Source organism: Apodemus sylvaticus, chromosome 3 (assembly GCF_947179515.1).
Source record: "Apodemus sylvaticus chromosome 3, mApoSyl1.1, whole genome shotgun sequence".
Classification (NCBI taxonomy): Eukaryota; Metazoa; Chordata; class Mammalia; order Rodentia; family Muridae; genus Apodemus; species Apodemus sylvaticus.
The window spans coordinates 160,960,122-160,976,256 of record NC_067474.1 but is presented as its reverse complement, the minus strand read 5'-3'; the positions used below and the strand labels follow the sequence as shown (position 1 = coordinate 160,976,256).

At 39.9% G+C, this 16,135-nt stretch overlaps 3 protein-coding genes across 33 annotated transcripts in view; 2 read left to right on the top strand and 1 right to left on the bottom strand.

The window, feature by feature from the left end:
- LOC127681600 (oocyte zinc finger protein XlCOF6-like) overlaps nucleotides 1–16,135 on the bottom strand; it is a 1,434,619-nt gene that overhangs the window by 159,513 nt on the left and 1,258,971 nt on the right. The gene's annotated exons all lie outside the window — the stretch shown is intronic.
- LOC127681617 (oocyte zinc finger protein XlCOF6-like) overlaps nucleotides 1–16,135 on the top strand; it is a 1,149,846-nt gene that overhangs the window by 26,133 nt on the left and 1,107,578 nt on the right. The gene's annotated exons all lie outside the window — the stretch shown is intronic.
- The window catches only part of LOC127681640 (zinc finger protein 320-like), a 258,929-nt gene that overhangs the window by 18,101 nt on the left and 224,693 nt on the right, over nucleotides 1–16,135 (top strand). The gene's annotated exons all lie outside the window — the stretch shown is intronic.

The following is a 16,135-nucleotide window of genomic DNA, read 5'->3' as shown; positions in this document are numbered from 1 at the left end:
CACTCCAAGGCATATACCCAGAGGATCCTCCAGCATGTAATAAGGAAAAATGCTCTACTACATTCATAGCAGCCTTGTTTATAATGTCCAGAAGCTGGAAAGAACCCAGATGTACCTCAACAGAAGAGTGCATACAGAAAATGTGGTATGTGTACACAATAGAGTACTATTTAGCCATTATAAACAATGAATTCATGAAATTCTTAGACAATGGATGGAACTGGAAAATATCATCATGTAACCCAATCACAAAAGAACACACATGGTACGCACTCACTGATAAGTTGAAATTAGCCCAAAAGCGTGGAATACCCAATACACATTTCACATATCAAATGATACCCAAGAAAGAGGAATAACAAAGTATGCATGCTTGAGTCCTTTGTAGAAAGGGGAACAAAATACCCACAGAAGGAGAGACAGACAAAGGGTGGAGCAGAGTCTGAGGGAAAGGCCATCCAGAGACTACTCTACCCAGGGATCCATCCCATATACAGTTACAAAACCCAGACACTATTGTGGATGCCCACAAGAGCTGGCTGACCAGATCAGGATAGAGGTATCACATGGAAGGCTCTGCTATTGCATTACAAATACTGGGGGGACACTCGCGGCCTGCCATTGAACTGAGCACAGGGTTTCCAATACAGGACCTAGAGAAAGGACTGCAGCAGCAGCAGAAGCTGGTCCAGCGAAGGGCTATCAGCAGTGGAACCAAGGTGACAGGGTCCAGGCAGGCCTTGTACCCACTACCACTGACCTTCACTGGCCAGCCGGGCTGCAAGCAGTGGCAGATTTACAGCACCTTTCACCCCACAGATGCCACATCAGAACTCTGCCTCCCACCAGTCAGTTATGAGAGTCTCTCCACCATCTTGGATCTCGGGCACCAGAGGAATCAGACTGAGGTATGCAAATGTAACCCAAGGCCAACATCACGGGGTCTAAGCCAACAGGCGTTGGCCTGCACCCAGGCCCAGGGCTGTTCGGGGCTATCGGTGTGCAAACCCAGCCAGGAGGTTGTTTGCTGAGCCCTGCATACATGCTCCCCACCATTTTGACTATGGGACGCCAGAGAGCTCTAGCAGGCAAAGTCAACTAAGAGTCATAGCCTGAGGCTAACATAGCGGGAGTCTGAGACAGACAGGCCTTGGACTGTCCCCAGGCCCTGGGCTGCTCGGTGGGCCATCTGTGTGCCAACCCAGCCAGGAGGTTGTTAGCCCAGCAGACTCTCCTGGCACTTTCAGGGAGCTTGCACACACTCCCACCATCCTGGCCACCTGACAGAACCAATTAACAGTCATAGCCTGAGGGGAAATTTGCTCAAGCCTTAGCCTGCCAGGCTTTTGCCTAGACTCAGGGCCTCAGCAGCTAGGCTAGCCTTGTGTGCACCAACCCGGTTGGGAGATCGGCTGCCCAGCAGAGTGACCAGCACTCAGAAAAGGTCCTGCTGCATAGACCATCAGTACTCACTGAAGGAGCAAATGGGCACAGCCTGGTTCACACATACAACCTGGGGCAAAGCACACTAGGGCTCCAAGGGCACCCAAAAGGAGGACAGCACATCAGCAATCTGTAACAGGGGAAACCCAGCCATCCAGTGTTGCAGAAATAGCCCCACAGCCTCACAGGAGGCATAAAGACCAGCCAGAGACAAGACCAACTAATGCCAGACATAACAAGATGGCAAAGGGCAAACACAGGAATGCTACTAACAGAAATCTAGGCAATATGGCAGCGTCTGAACTGAACTCTCCAACATCGGCAAGTCCTGATTACACAAACACACCAGAAAAACAAGATTTGGATTTAAAATCACTGTTCATGATGCTGCTAGAAGAACACAAGAAGGACATAAATGAATCTCTTAAAGAAATACATGAATAAGTTAGAGACCCGTATAATGGAAACACAAAAATCACTTAAAGAAATTCAGGAGAATAAGGCTTAAGAGATAGAAGCCAATAAAGAAGACACACACACACACACACACACACACACACACACACACACACACAAACAAAAAAACAAAAAACAAAAAACAAAACTTAAAGAAATGCAGGAGAAAGTGAGTCAAACCGCAGAAGTCATGAAAGAGGAAACACAAAAATCTCTTAAAGAATTACAGGAAAACACAAACAAGCAAGTGAAGGAGATAAGCAAAACCATCCAAGATCTAAAATCAAAAGTAGAAACAATTAAGAAATCACAAAGGGAGACAACTTTGGAGATAGAAAACCTTGGGAAGAAATCAGGGGACATAGATGCAAATATCAACAACAGAATACAAGAGATGGAAGAAAGAATCTCAGATGCCAAAGATACCATAGAAACCATGGACTCAACAGTCAAAGAAAACGGAAAATGCAAAAAGCTTGTTTCCCAGAACATCCAGGAAATCCAGGACACAATGAGAAGACCAAACCTAAGGATTATAGGTATAGATGAGAGTGAAGATTTACAGCTGAAAGGGCCAGCAAATATCTTCAACAAAATTATGGAAGAAAACTTTCCCAACTTAAAGAGAGAGATGCCCATGAATATACAAGAAGCCTACAGAACTCCAAACAGACTGGACCTGAGCAGAAATACCTCTCATCACATAATAATCAAAACCCCAAATGTACTAAACAAAGAAAGAATATTAAAGGCAGCAAGAGAAAAAGGCCAAGTAACATATAATGGAAGACTTATCAGAATCACACCAGACTTCTCACCAGAGACCATGAAAGCTAGAAGATCCTGGGCAGATCTCATGCAGACTCTAAGAGAACACAAATGTCAGCCAAGACAACTAACTATACACAGCAAAACTCTCAATCACAATAGATGGAGAAACCAAGATTGACAAAACCAAATTTACACAATATCTTTCTACAAACCCAGCTCTACAAAGAATAATAGGCGGAAAACTCCAATACAAGGAGGGAAATGACACCCTGGAAAAAGCAAAATAGTTACCTTCTTTCATTAAACCCAAAAGAAGATAACCACTCAAATATAAAAATAACATCAAAAATGACAGGAAGTAATAATCACTATTCCTTAATATCTCTTAAGGTCAATGGACTCAACTCCCCAATAAAAAGACATAGACTAACAGACTGGATAAGGAAACAGGACCCTACATTTTGCTGCATACAGGAAACACACCTCAATGTCAAAGACAAAAACTACCTTAGAGTAAAAGGCTGGAAGACAATTTTACAAGCCAATGGTCTAAGGAAACGAGCCGGAGTAGCCATTCTAATGTTAGATAAAATTGACTTTCAACCTAAAGTCAACAAAAGTGATACAGAAGGACACTTCTTTCTGGTCAAAGGAAAAATCCACCAAGAAGAACTTTCAATTCTGAACATCTATGCGCCAAATGCAAGGGCACCCTCATTCGTAAAAAAAACTTTACTAAAGCTCAAAGCACACATTGCACCTAACACAATAATTGTGGGGGACTTCAACACTCCACTCTCCTCAATGGACCAATCAGGAAAAGAGAAACTAAACAGGGACACAATAAAACTAATTGAAGCTTTGGACCAATTGGACTTGACTGATATTTATAGAACATTTCACCTTAAAACAAAAGAATATACCTTTTTCTCAGCACCTCATGGTACCTTCTACAAAATCAACCATATAATTGGTCACAGACAGATCTCAACAAATATAAAAAGATTGAACTAATCCCATGACTCCTATCAGATCACTATGGAATAAGAGTTGTCTTCAATGGCAACAAAAACAACAGAAAGCCCACATATACATGGAGGATGAACAATACTCTACTTAATGACACCTTGGCCAAAGAAGAAATAAAGAAAGAAATCAGAGACTTTTTAGAATTTAATGAAAATGAAGGCACAACATACCCAAATCTTTGGGACACAATGAAAGCAGTGCTAAGAGGAAAACTCATAGCGCTGAGTGCCTCCAAAAAGAAAATGGAGAGTGCATATACTAGCAGCTTAAAGACACAGTTGAAAGCCCTGGAAAGAAAAGAAGCCAATTCACCCAGGAGGAGCAGAAGACAGGAAATCATCAAACTCAGGGCTGAAATCAGTCAAGTCGAAACAAAGAGAACCATACAAAGAATCAATGAATCTAGGAGCTGTTTTTTTGAGAAAATCAACAAGATAGATAAACCCTTAGCCAGTGTGACCAAAGGGCAGAGAGAAAGTATCCAAATTAACAAAATTAGAAATGAAAAGGGGGATATAACAACAGAAACTGAGGAAATTAAAAAAATCATCAGATCCTATTACAAAAGCCTATAATCAACACAACTGGAGAATCTGGAGGAAATGGACAATTTCCTAGAGATATACCAAATACCAAAATTACATCAGGACCAAATAGATCATCTAAACAGTCCCATAACACCTAAAGAAATAGAAGGGGTCATAGAAAGCCTTCCAACCAAAAAAGCATAGGACCAGATGGCTTCAGTGCAGAATTCTATCAGACCTTCAAAGAAGACCTAACACCAATACTCTTCAAACTATTCCACAAAATAGAAACAGACGGAACACTACCCATTTCCTTCTATGAAGCCACAATTATGCTGATACCAAAACCACACTAAGATCCAACTAAGAAAGAGAACTTCAGACCAATTTCCCTTATGAACATCGATGCAAAAATACTCAATAAAATTCTTGCCAACTGAATCCAAGAACACATAAAAACGATCATCTACCATGATCAAGTAGGCTTTATTCTAGGGATGCAGTGTTGGTTCAATATACAGAATCCATCAATGCAATCCACTACATAAACAAACTCAAAGAAAAAAAACCACATGGTCATTTCATTGGATGCTGAAAAATCATTTGACAAAATTCAGCATCCTTTCATGCTTAAAGTCTTGGAAAGAACAGGAACTCAAGGCCCATACCTAAACATAGTAAAAGCAATACACAGCAAACCAGTAGCCAGCATCAAACTAAATGGAGAGAAATTTGAAGCAATCCCACTAAAATCAGGGACTAGACAGGGCTGCCCCCTTTCTCCTTATCTTTTCAATATTGTACTTGAGGTACTAGCTTGGGCAATTAGACAACATAAGGAGGTCAAAGGGATACAAATTGGAAAGGAAGAAGTCAAACTATCATTATTTGCAGATGATATGATAGTCTACCTAAGTGACCCAAAAAACTCCACTAGAGAAATCCTACAGCTGATAAACAACTTCAGCAAAGTGGTAGGTTATAAAATCAACTCAAGCAAATCAGTAGCCTTCCTGTACTCAAAGGATAAGCAGGCTGAGAAAGAAATTATGGAAATGACCCCCTTTACAATAGCCACAAACAGTATAAAGTATCTTGGGGTGACTCTTACCAAACATGTGAAAGATCTGTATGACAAGAACTTCAAGACTCTGAAGAAGGAAATGTAAGAAGACCTCAAAAAATGGAAAAACCTCCCATGCTCATGGATCGGTAGAATCAATATAGTTAAAATGACCATTTTGCCAAAAGCAATATACAAATTCAATGCAATACCCATCAAAATCCCAACTCAATTCTTCAGAATTAGAAAGAGCAATTTTCAAATTCATCTGGAATAACAAAAAAACCCAGGATAGCTAAAACTATTCTCAACAGTAAAAGAATTTCAGGGGGATTCAGTATCCCAGACTTTAAACTCTACTATAGAGCAATAGTGAAAAAAACTGCATGGTATTGGTACAATATCAGGCAAGTGGATCAATGGAACAGGATTGAAGACCCAGAAATGAACCAACACACCTATGGTCACTTGGTCTTCGACAAAGGAGATGAAAGCATCCAGTGGAAAAAAGATAGTCTTTTCAACAAATGGTGCTGGTTCAATTGGAGGTCAGCATGCAGAAGAATGCGCATCGATCCATTCTTATCTTCTTGTACTAAGCTCAACTCCAAATGGATCAAGGACCTCCACATAAAACCTGACACACTGAAACTAATCAAAAAAAAGTGGGGAAGACCCTGGAGGACATGGGCACAGGGGAATAGTTCCTGAATAGAACATCAATAGCTTATGCTCTAAGATCAAGAATTGCCAAATGGGACCTCATAAAACTACAACGTTTCTGTAAGGCAAAGAACACCGTCAAAAGGACAAAACGTCAACCAACAGACTGGGAAAGGATCTTCACCAACCCTAAATCCAACAGAGGGCTAATATCTAATATATAGAAAGAACTCAAGAAAGTAGAACCCAGAGAACCAAATAACCCCATTAAAAAGTGTGGTACAGAGCTAAACAAAGAATTTTCCCATGAAGAACTTCGGAGAGCTGAGAAACACCTTAAGAACTGTTCAACATCATTAATCATTAGGGAAATGCAAATCAAAACAACCCTGAGATTTCACCTCACACCAGTCAGAATGGCTAAGATCAAAAACTCAGGAGACAGCAGGTGTTGGCGAGGATGTGGAGAAAGAGGAACACTCCTCCACTGCTGGTGGGATTGCAAGATGGTGCAACCACTTTGGAAGTCAGACTGGCGGTTCCTCAGAAAACTGGGCATGTCACTTCCTGAGGACCCTGTTATACCACTACTGGGCATATACCCAGAGGATTCTTCAGCGTGCAATAAGGACACATGCTCAACTATGCTCATAGCAGCCCTATTTGTAGTAGCCAGAAGATGGAAAGAACCTAGGTGTCCTTCAACGGAGGAATGGATACCAAAAGTGTGGTATATTTACACAATGGAGTACTATGCAGCCATTAGAAACAATGAATTCATGAAATTCTTAGACAAATGGATGGAGCTGGAGAACATCATACTAAGTGAGGTAACCCAGTCTCAAAAGATCAATCATGGTATGCACTCACTGATAAGTGGATATTAGCCTAGAAACTTTGAATACCCAGGACATAATCCACAAATTAAATGATGTCCAAAAAGAATGGAGGAGTGGCCCCTGGTTCTGGAAAGACTCAGTGAAAGAATATAGGGGAATTCCAGAACAGGGAAGTAGGAAGGGGTGGATGGAAGAATAGGGGGACAGAAGAGGGCTTATGGGACTTGCGGGGAGTGGGGACCCAGAAAAGGGGAAATCATTTGCAATGTAAATGAAAAATAAAAAAAAACAAACAGGATAGCTAAAACTATTCTCAACAACAAAAGAAATTTGGGGGAATCAGTATCCCTGACCTCAAGCAAAACTACAGAGCAATAGCGTTAAAAACTGCATGGTATTGGTACAGTATCAGGCAAGTGGATCAATGGAACAGGATTGAAGATCCAGAAATGAACCCACACACCTATCGCCACGTGAACCTCGACAAAGGGGCTGAAAACATCCAATGGAAAAAAGATAGCCTTTTCAACAAATGGTGCTGGTTCCACTGGAGGTCAGCATGCAGAAGAATGCAAATTGATCCATCCTTGTCTCCTTGTACTAAGCTCAACTCCAAATGGATCAAGGACCTCCACATAAAGCCAGACACTTTGAAGCTAATAGAAAAGAAACTGGGGAAGACCCTTGAGGACATCGGTACAGGGGGAAAGTTCCTGAACAGAACACCAATAGCTTATGCTCTAAAATCAAGAATTGACAAAGGGGACCTCATAAAATTACAACGTTTCTGTAAAGCAAAGGACACCATTAAAAGGACAAATCGGCAACCAACAAATTGGGAAAAGATCTTCACCAACCCTACATCAGATAGAGGGCTAATATCCAATATATATAAAGAACTCAAGAAGTTAGACTCCAGAAAACCGAACAACCCTATTAAAAATGGGGTACAGAGTTAAACAAAGAATTCTCACCTGAAGAACTTCGGATGGCTGAGAAGCATCTTAAAAAATGCTCAACTTCATTAGTCATCAGGGAAATGCAGATCAAAACAACCCTGAGATTTCACCTTACACCAGTCAGAATGGCTAAGATTAAAAACTCAGGAGACAGCAGAGGTTGGCGAGGATGTGGAGAAAAAGGAACACTGCTCCACTGCTGGTGGGGTTGCAAATTTGTACAACCACTCTGGAAATCAGTCTGGCGGTTCCTCCGAAAACTGGGCACCTCACTTCCAGAAGATCCTGCTATACCACTCCTGGGCATATACCCAGAGGATTCCCCACCATGTAATAAAGATACATGCTCTACTATGTTCATAGCAGCCCTATTTATAATTGCCAGATGCTGGAAAGAACCCAGGTATCGCTCAACAGAAGAGTGGATGCAAAAAAATATGGTATATCTACACAATGGAGTACTATTCAGCCATTAGAAACAATGAATTCATGAAATTCTTAGGCAAATGGATGGAGCTAGAGAACATCCTACTAAGTGAGGTAACCCAGACTCAAAAGGTGAATCATGGTATGCACTCACTAATAAGTGGATATTAACCTAGAAAACTGGAATACCCAAAACATAATCCATACATCAAATGAGGTACAAGAAGAAAGGAGGAGTGGCCCCTTGTTCTGGAAAGACTCAGTGAAGTAGTATTCGGCAAAACCAGAACGGGGAAGTGGGAAGGGGTGGGTGGGAGGACAGGGGGAGAGAAGGGGGCTCACGGGACTTTCAGGGAGTGGGAGGCTAGAAAAGGGGAAATCATTTGAAATGTAAATAAAAAATATATCGAATAAAAAAAAAAAACTCAGGAGACAGCAGATGTTGGTGAGGATGTGGAGAAAGAGGAACACTCCTCCACTGCTGGTGGGGTTGCAAACTGGTACAACCACTCTGGAAATCAGACTGGCGGTTCCTCTGAAAACTGGGCATGTCACTTCCAAAGGATCCTGCTATACCACTCCTGGGCATATACCCAGAGGATTCCTCAGCATGTAATAAGGATATATGCTCCACTATGTCCATAGCACCTCTATTTATAATAACCAGAAGCTGGAAAGAACCCAGGTATCCCTCAACAGAAGAGTGGATGCAAAAATGTAGTATATATACACAATGGAGTACTATTCAGCCATTAGAAACAATGAATTCATGAAATTCGTAGGCAAATGGATGGAGCTGGAGAACATCATACTAAGTGAGGTAACCCAGTCTCAAAAGATCAATCATGGTATGCACTCATTAATAAGTGGATATTAGTCTGGAAAACTGGAATACCCAAAACATAATCCACACATCAAATGAGGTACAAGAAGAATGGAGGAAAGGCCCCTGGTTTTGGAAAGACTCAGTGTAGCAGTATAAGGAAGAACCAGAACAGGGAAGTGGGAAGGGGTGGGTGGGAGAACAGGGGGAGGGAAGGGAGCTTATGTGACTTTCAGGGAGTGGGGGACCAGAAAAGGGGAAATCATTTGAAATGTAAATAAAAAATTTATCGAATAAAAAAAAAACACCAGATGCATATAATAAAACAAACAAAACAAAACAAAACATGATTCCTCAAGTTAATTCTAGCTGAGGCTATAAAATTTCAAAGTCTCCAACCTAAGATATTTCCACTTTTGAAAACCCTAACCCACAGAGATACACTACATAAAAACTGCCTCTCACTCAGTTCTCTGCTTCATACCTGCACAAAGAGATCCTATATCCAGGGGTTTTTGCAATAAATCTCTTGTGCATGATTAGTTGTTCCATGGGGCTTTGTGATATATCATGACTTCTGATTGCTAGGAAACCTTTTATTCCAGTGCTGTAACATTTGCAGTGAGACACCTTTTTCCTAAGAGGTACGAGTCATTCATTGGGGATAACCCATAATGCACCCATGGCCAGCACTGAAATACTTACAATGTGGTATTGAAATACATTTCTTTTTTTTTTTTCTTGTGGATGGTCATTCTGGTAGTACTAGGATTTGCAGAGACTTCCACCCTTATGTCACCTAACCAGTAAACATCAAACATAGTCTTTCATTCTGATCAATAAATTCAGAGATAAACACAACCCTTCTTTCACTTTTAAATTGTTAATTTTTTGGTATCTTCATATATAATGGACCCACCAAGAGTAAATATTCTTTATCCCAACCCTGGAAAAACTTTCTCTGAAAATTGCAGAAAAACAGTCCAGACATTTAAAACTAGAATTTGTATGAGCAAAATAATTATACTACCTGCACATAAACAATTAAGGAGCATCAAGAACTGGAACTGTCAGAGTGGCCTCCTGGCCAACATGCTGTGTTTGAGAAACAACTGTCAGCAGGCCCCAGAATCAAATGTGAACTAATTCATTATTAATACACAGCAATGTTTAGTAAACTCATTGAAAGTGAGGAACAGATGTAAATGGGTTAAAAGTGTCTGACAATAAAATATTCTATGTAAATAAGGCAGATCCATACATCTCCTACACTTCATATGCCCCAGTGAAAACACCTACCAAGCAAGTCAATAAGAGACAGCACTCAGGCAGGACAGTAAAAATGCAGTGACCAAAGAGGATACAACTCATACCCAACCAGAAAAAGCCCCAAATCAGCACTCCAAACACAGAAGTCTAGACAACAGCATAGTTACCTTAACAACCAGGGAAATATGTCACCTACAGAGCCAAGCTATCTTATCATGGCAGATCATCCTGAATATTCCAATTTATTTAAAAGCACAAGAAAAAGACCTAAAAACCAACTGTTTGAAGATGAGAGAGGTTCTTAAAAAGGAAATGAATACCTGAAAGGAATACAGGAAACATGATCAAAGAATAACAGGAAATAAATAAATGCCTTAAATAAAGTTGAGAATAAACAGTTAAATGAAACACATAAAACTTTCTAAGACCGAAATTTTTAAATAGAATCAATAGAGAAAGTAGACAAAGAGGGAATCCTGGAAATAAAAAAAATATAGGAGCTTCTCTAAGGCACAGTCAACAGGATGAAACAAGACAGCCTAAAGAATGGGAAAGAATGTTTACCTACTGTGTATATTACATCGATAGATGCCTAAGATACAAAATGTGTTAGGAACCCAAGCAACTAGATGTTCTTAGAACAAAGAATTCTATTTAAAACATGGGGTAGAGTGATACAGGATTCTCAAAAGAGGAAATTCACATGGTCTAGGAACACTTAAACAAATGTTGAATATCCTTAGCTATTATAGAAATGGAAATGAAAAGTACTTTGAGATTTCCTTTTATACATGTAAGAATAGCCAAGGTCAATAATACAAGTGACAACTCATGCTGGTAAGGATGTGGAGTAAGAGGAACACTCTTACATTGTTGGTGGGAGTGCAATCCACTACAGACACTATGGAAATCAATATTGTCTTTCATCAGAAAACTGGAAATTGGGCTATTTCAAGACACATCTTGGGATATATTCCTAAAATATGCTCTATTCTACTGGAAGGACACATGCTCAATATATTCATTGTGGCTGAACAGAAACTTGAAATAAGCTGTATTTCTCTGAACTGAAGAAGTAATAAAAATGATGTGGTACATTTACACAATGGAATACTACTTGGCTGTTAAAAATACTGTAAGATTTTTACAGAAAACAGATGAAATTAGAAAAAAAACACCGTTAATTAGGGAACCAAAGCTCAGAAAATTATGGCATTTGTTCTCTTACAAATTCATAGTAGCTAATAGGTGAATGATCAGCTACAGCCCACAGACCCAGAGCAGACAGGGAACAAGGAGAATTATAGGGGGAATCAGATCTTTCTGGAAAGGAGAAATAGAAAATATTCTGAGGGTGGACTGTGGGTGAATAGGCACAAGAATAGGAAGGAATCAGTAGGGGGAGCAGAGAAAGTGCAGTGCAGGGAGGAATAGCTGGAAGTAAGGGGCATTGGGGAGTTGATGTAGATAGCTATAGTAATAGTAACTACCTGGAATCTATGAAGGTGACCTTATATAGAACTCCTAGTAATGGAAAATGCAGACTCTGAGTTGGCCATCCTTTGTAGACAGGCAAGGCTTCAGGGGTGGTTTACATTTAGTAGAATTGTTGAGGAGGTCACATGGAGATTCCTCAGTAACCCAGGCTGATGCTAGGACAGAAAGTTTCTCTGTGAAAATGGAAACAAGGCCACATTAATGAGGAGAACTTCCACACAGCTCACTTAATGTAGAGTTGTCAAGCAGGCACAGGTTTGGACATTTTACTCCTCTGTTCTAGTCTCTTGGGCAAGAGAAGGTACTCTAAAGGCTAAAGAAAGTGGAAAAAAAGATAACAAAGCAAACAACTCTCTCCCTAAAATCTGTCCTGCTTGCAAGATGGGCAGGGGCACGGTGGTACCAAACTGTTTGAGTGGCTATCCAATGTTTGGTTTAACTTGAGCCCCATAAAATGAATGGAAACCCATGCCTTATAGGATCTTGTCAACAACAAATCAGAGACTTTAATGACAGGCATTGGGGATCCATACATCTGCACCACTTCTTCTGCTGCTGTTATGGATGTTTGCTTGCTGATTTTTGTGGGACTCATAATAGAGGGAGCAGATATAGCTCTGGCTCTCTTACCTGTACTTGAGCCACTTTCCTACTATTGATTTTCCTTGTCCAGTCTCAATATCAGGCCCATTCCCTGATATTTCTATCCCTTCTTTGAGCTTAGCTTGTTTCTGAAGTGGAAACAGAAGACAGGAAGTAGATATGGAGAAGATAGCAGTAGCCCAGGGGTAGCCATGGGTAGTGGACAAAGAAGAAACTATGGTCATAATATATCATGTAAAAATAGAAACTATTGTAATTAAGGAAATAATAAAATTTGTTCTAAGAAAACTCTAAGAATCAATAATGAACAGAGAATAGCAGAATACTGAAGACAGGGAAAGCATGATATTGACAGGTAGAATTGTTCTGTTTGTGGAGAGCAAGAACATCACACAGAAGATTCTGACCAGTTCTTTCTCGGGTCCTGTCAGAAATCTTGCTTATGGCAATATGAAATAATCATCAGGCAGGCAGCAAACCCAGGGTAGTTTTCTCATTGAATCTTTAACTAGTTTAGATTGCAGAATTACAAAGTTTCCTGGTCACTTAACTCCAAGAGAAAAATTTTCTCTTCTTTAGGGAAAACTAATGTTTGAATAGCTATTAAAATAATGAAAATTTGTAGGTAATATCATGCAGCATGTGAACATTCATTACACAACATGTTAAATACAAACAAACTGATATATAAAAGTGGCAAATACTTAAATGCACTCTAAAAACAAAAAATGAGGTCACAACCTAAGGAAGGTTATTTGATTAGAAAAAAACCAAAGAGATGCCGTACTAGACTGACAGTATTACATTTTTGATAAATTATATTTTGTTATCAATATATAAATTGAAATAAAACAAGTGAGTTTGTTTTTTTTTATTCGATATATTTCAAATGATTTCCCCTTTTCTAGCCCCCCACTCCCCGAAAGTCCCGTAAGCCCCCTTCTCTTCCCCTGTCCTCCCACCCACCCCTTCCCACTTCCCCATTCTGGTTTTGCCGAATACTGCTTCACTGAGTCTTTCCAGAACAAGGGGCCATTCCTCCTTTCTTCTTGTACCTCATTTGATGTGTGGATTATGTTTTGCGTATTCCAGTTTTCTAGGTTAATATCCACTAATTTGTGAGTGCATACCATGATTCACCTTTTGAGTCTGGGTTGCCTCACTTAGTATGATGTTCTCTAGCTCCATCCATTTGCCTAAGAATTTCATGAATTCATTGTTTCTAATGGCTGAATAGTACTCCATTGTGTAGATATACCACATTTTTTGCATCCACTCTTCTGTTGAGGTATACCTAGGTTCTTTCCAGCAACTGGCAATTATAAATAGGGCTGCTATGAACATAGTAGAGCATGTATCCTTATTACATGGTGGGGAATCCTCTGGGTATATGCCCAGGAGTGGTATATCATGGTATAGCAGGATCTTTCAGAAGTGAGGTACCCAGTTTTCAGAGGAACCGCCAGACTGATTTCCAGAGTGGTTGTACCAATTTGCAACCCCACCAGCAGTGGAGGAGTGTTCCTCTTTCTCCACACCCTCTCCAACACCTGCTGTCTCCTGAGTTTTTAATCTTAGCCATTCCGACTGGTGTAAGGTAAAATCTCAGGGTTGTTTTGATTTGCATTTCCCTAATGACTAATGAAGTAGAGCATTTTTTAAGATGCTTCTCCACCATCTGAAGTTCTTCAGGTGAGAATTCTTTGTTTAACTCTGTACCCCATTTTTTAATAGGGTTATTTGATTTTCTGGAGTCTAACTTCTTGAGTTCTTTATATATATTGGATATTAGCCCTCTATCTGATGTAGGATTGGTGAAGATCTTTTCCCAATTTGTTGGTTGCCAATTTGTCCTCTTGATGGTGTCCTTTGCCTTACAGAAACTTTGTAATTTTATGAGGTCCCATTTGTCAATTCTTGATCTTAGAGCATACGCTATTGGTGTTCTGTTCAGAAACTTTCTCCCTGTACCGATGTCCTCAAGGGTCTTCCCCAGTTTCTTTTCTATTAGCTTCAGAGTGTCTGGCTTTATGTGGAGGGCCTTGATCCATTTGGAGTTGAGCTTAGTACAAGGAGACAAGGATGGATCAATTTGCATTCTTCTGCATCCTGACCTCCAGTTGAATCAGCACCATTTGTTGAAAAGGCTATCTTTTTTCCATTGGATGTTTTCAGCCTCTTTGTCGAGGATCAAGTGGCCATAGGTGTGTGGGTTCATTTCTGGATCTTCAGTCCTGTTCCATTGATCCTCCTGCCTGTCACTGTACCAATACCATGCAGTTTTTAACACTATTGCTCTGTAGTATTGCTTGAGGTCAGGGATACTGATTCCCCCAGAATTTCTTTTGTTGCTGAGAATAGTTTTAGCTATCCTGGGTGTTTTGTTATTCCAGATGAATTTGATAATTGCTCTTTCTAACTCTGTGAAGAATTGAGTTGGTATTTTGATGGGTATTGCATTGAATCTGTATATTTCTTTTGGCAAAATGGCCATTTTAAGTATATTGATTCTACCGATCCATGAGTATTTTTTGAGGTCTTCTTCCATTTCCTTCTTCAGAGTCTTGAAGTTCTTCTCATACAGATCTTTCACATGTTTGGTAAGAGTCACCCCAAGATACTTTATACTGTTTGTGGCTATTGTGAAGGGTGTCATTTTCCTAATTTCTTTCTCAGCCTGCTTATCCTTTGAGTATAGGAAGGCCACTGATTTGCTTGAGTTGATTTTATAACCTGCCACTTTGCTGAAGCTGTTTATCAGCTGTAGGAGCTCTCTAGTGGAGTTTTTTGGGTCACTTAGGTAGACTATCATGTCATCTGCAAATAATGATAGTTTGACTTCTTCCTTTCCAATTTGTATCCCTTTGACCTCCTTATGTTGTCGAATTGCCCGAGCTAGTACCTCAAGTACAATATTGAAAAGATAAGGAGAAAGGGGGCAGCCCTGTCTAGTCCCTGATTTTAGTGGGATTGCTTCAAGTTTCTCTCCATTTAGTTTGATGCTAGCTACCGGTTTGCTGTATATTGCTTTTACTATGTTTAGGTAGGGGCCTTGAATTCCTGTTCTTTCCAAGACTTTAAGCATGAAAAGATGCTGAATTTTGTCAAATGCTTTTTCAGCATCCAATGAAATGACCATGTGGTTTTTTTCTTTGAGTTTGTTTATGTAGTGGATTGCATTGATGGATTTCCGTATAGTGAACCAACTCTGCATTCCCGGGTGAGTTTGTTTTTTAACCACATTCCTACTTTTTGATTCACCAAGATTTATTTGCAGAAAGCTCTCATATCATTCAAATAATGCAACATTCTTAATATTTACAATATGCTATAATAGGATATTTCATTATCTCTATAAAAAACTCTTGATACAAAAACCATGACAATCAATTTTTCTTCTCCACATTATACAAACCCTTTGAAGGTGATTGCTTCAGCTAGACTCTGAGCTCTCTGCCAATACTTCCTCTTGCAACCTGCAGTGTAGAAGAGCTACCTGAAATTCTCACCCATTTCACAAATTAACTAAAGATTAAAATCTGAAGGGACAAAGAAATGTGTGGACACTGTCTAAGTTGCCATTACATGCTGTTTGATGGCAGATACAGCACTCACTGTGATTCCTTTAGAGGTGTAAAGTCTTCTAACCCTTGCTATCCAGTCCTAAACCATTCCTTTACCACAATGTCCTCCTGAGATACCCAGCTAATAAGTTAGCATTTAGATTATTTTAAAACTTAGGTCACCATCAATATAAGTGCAAAGAG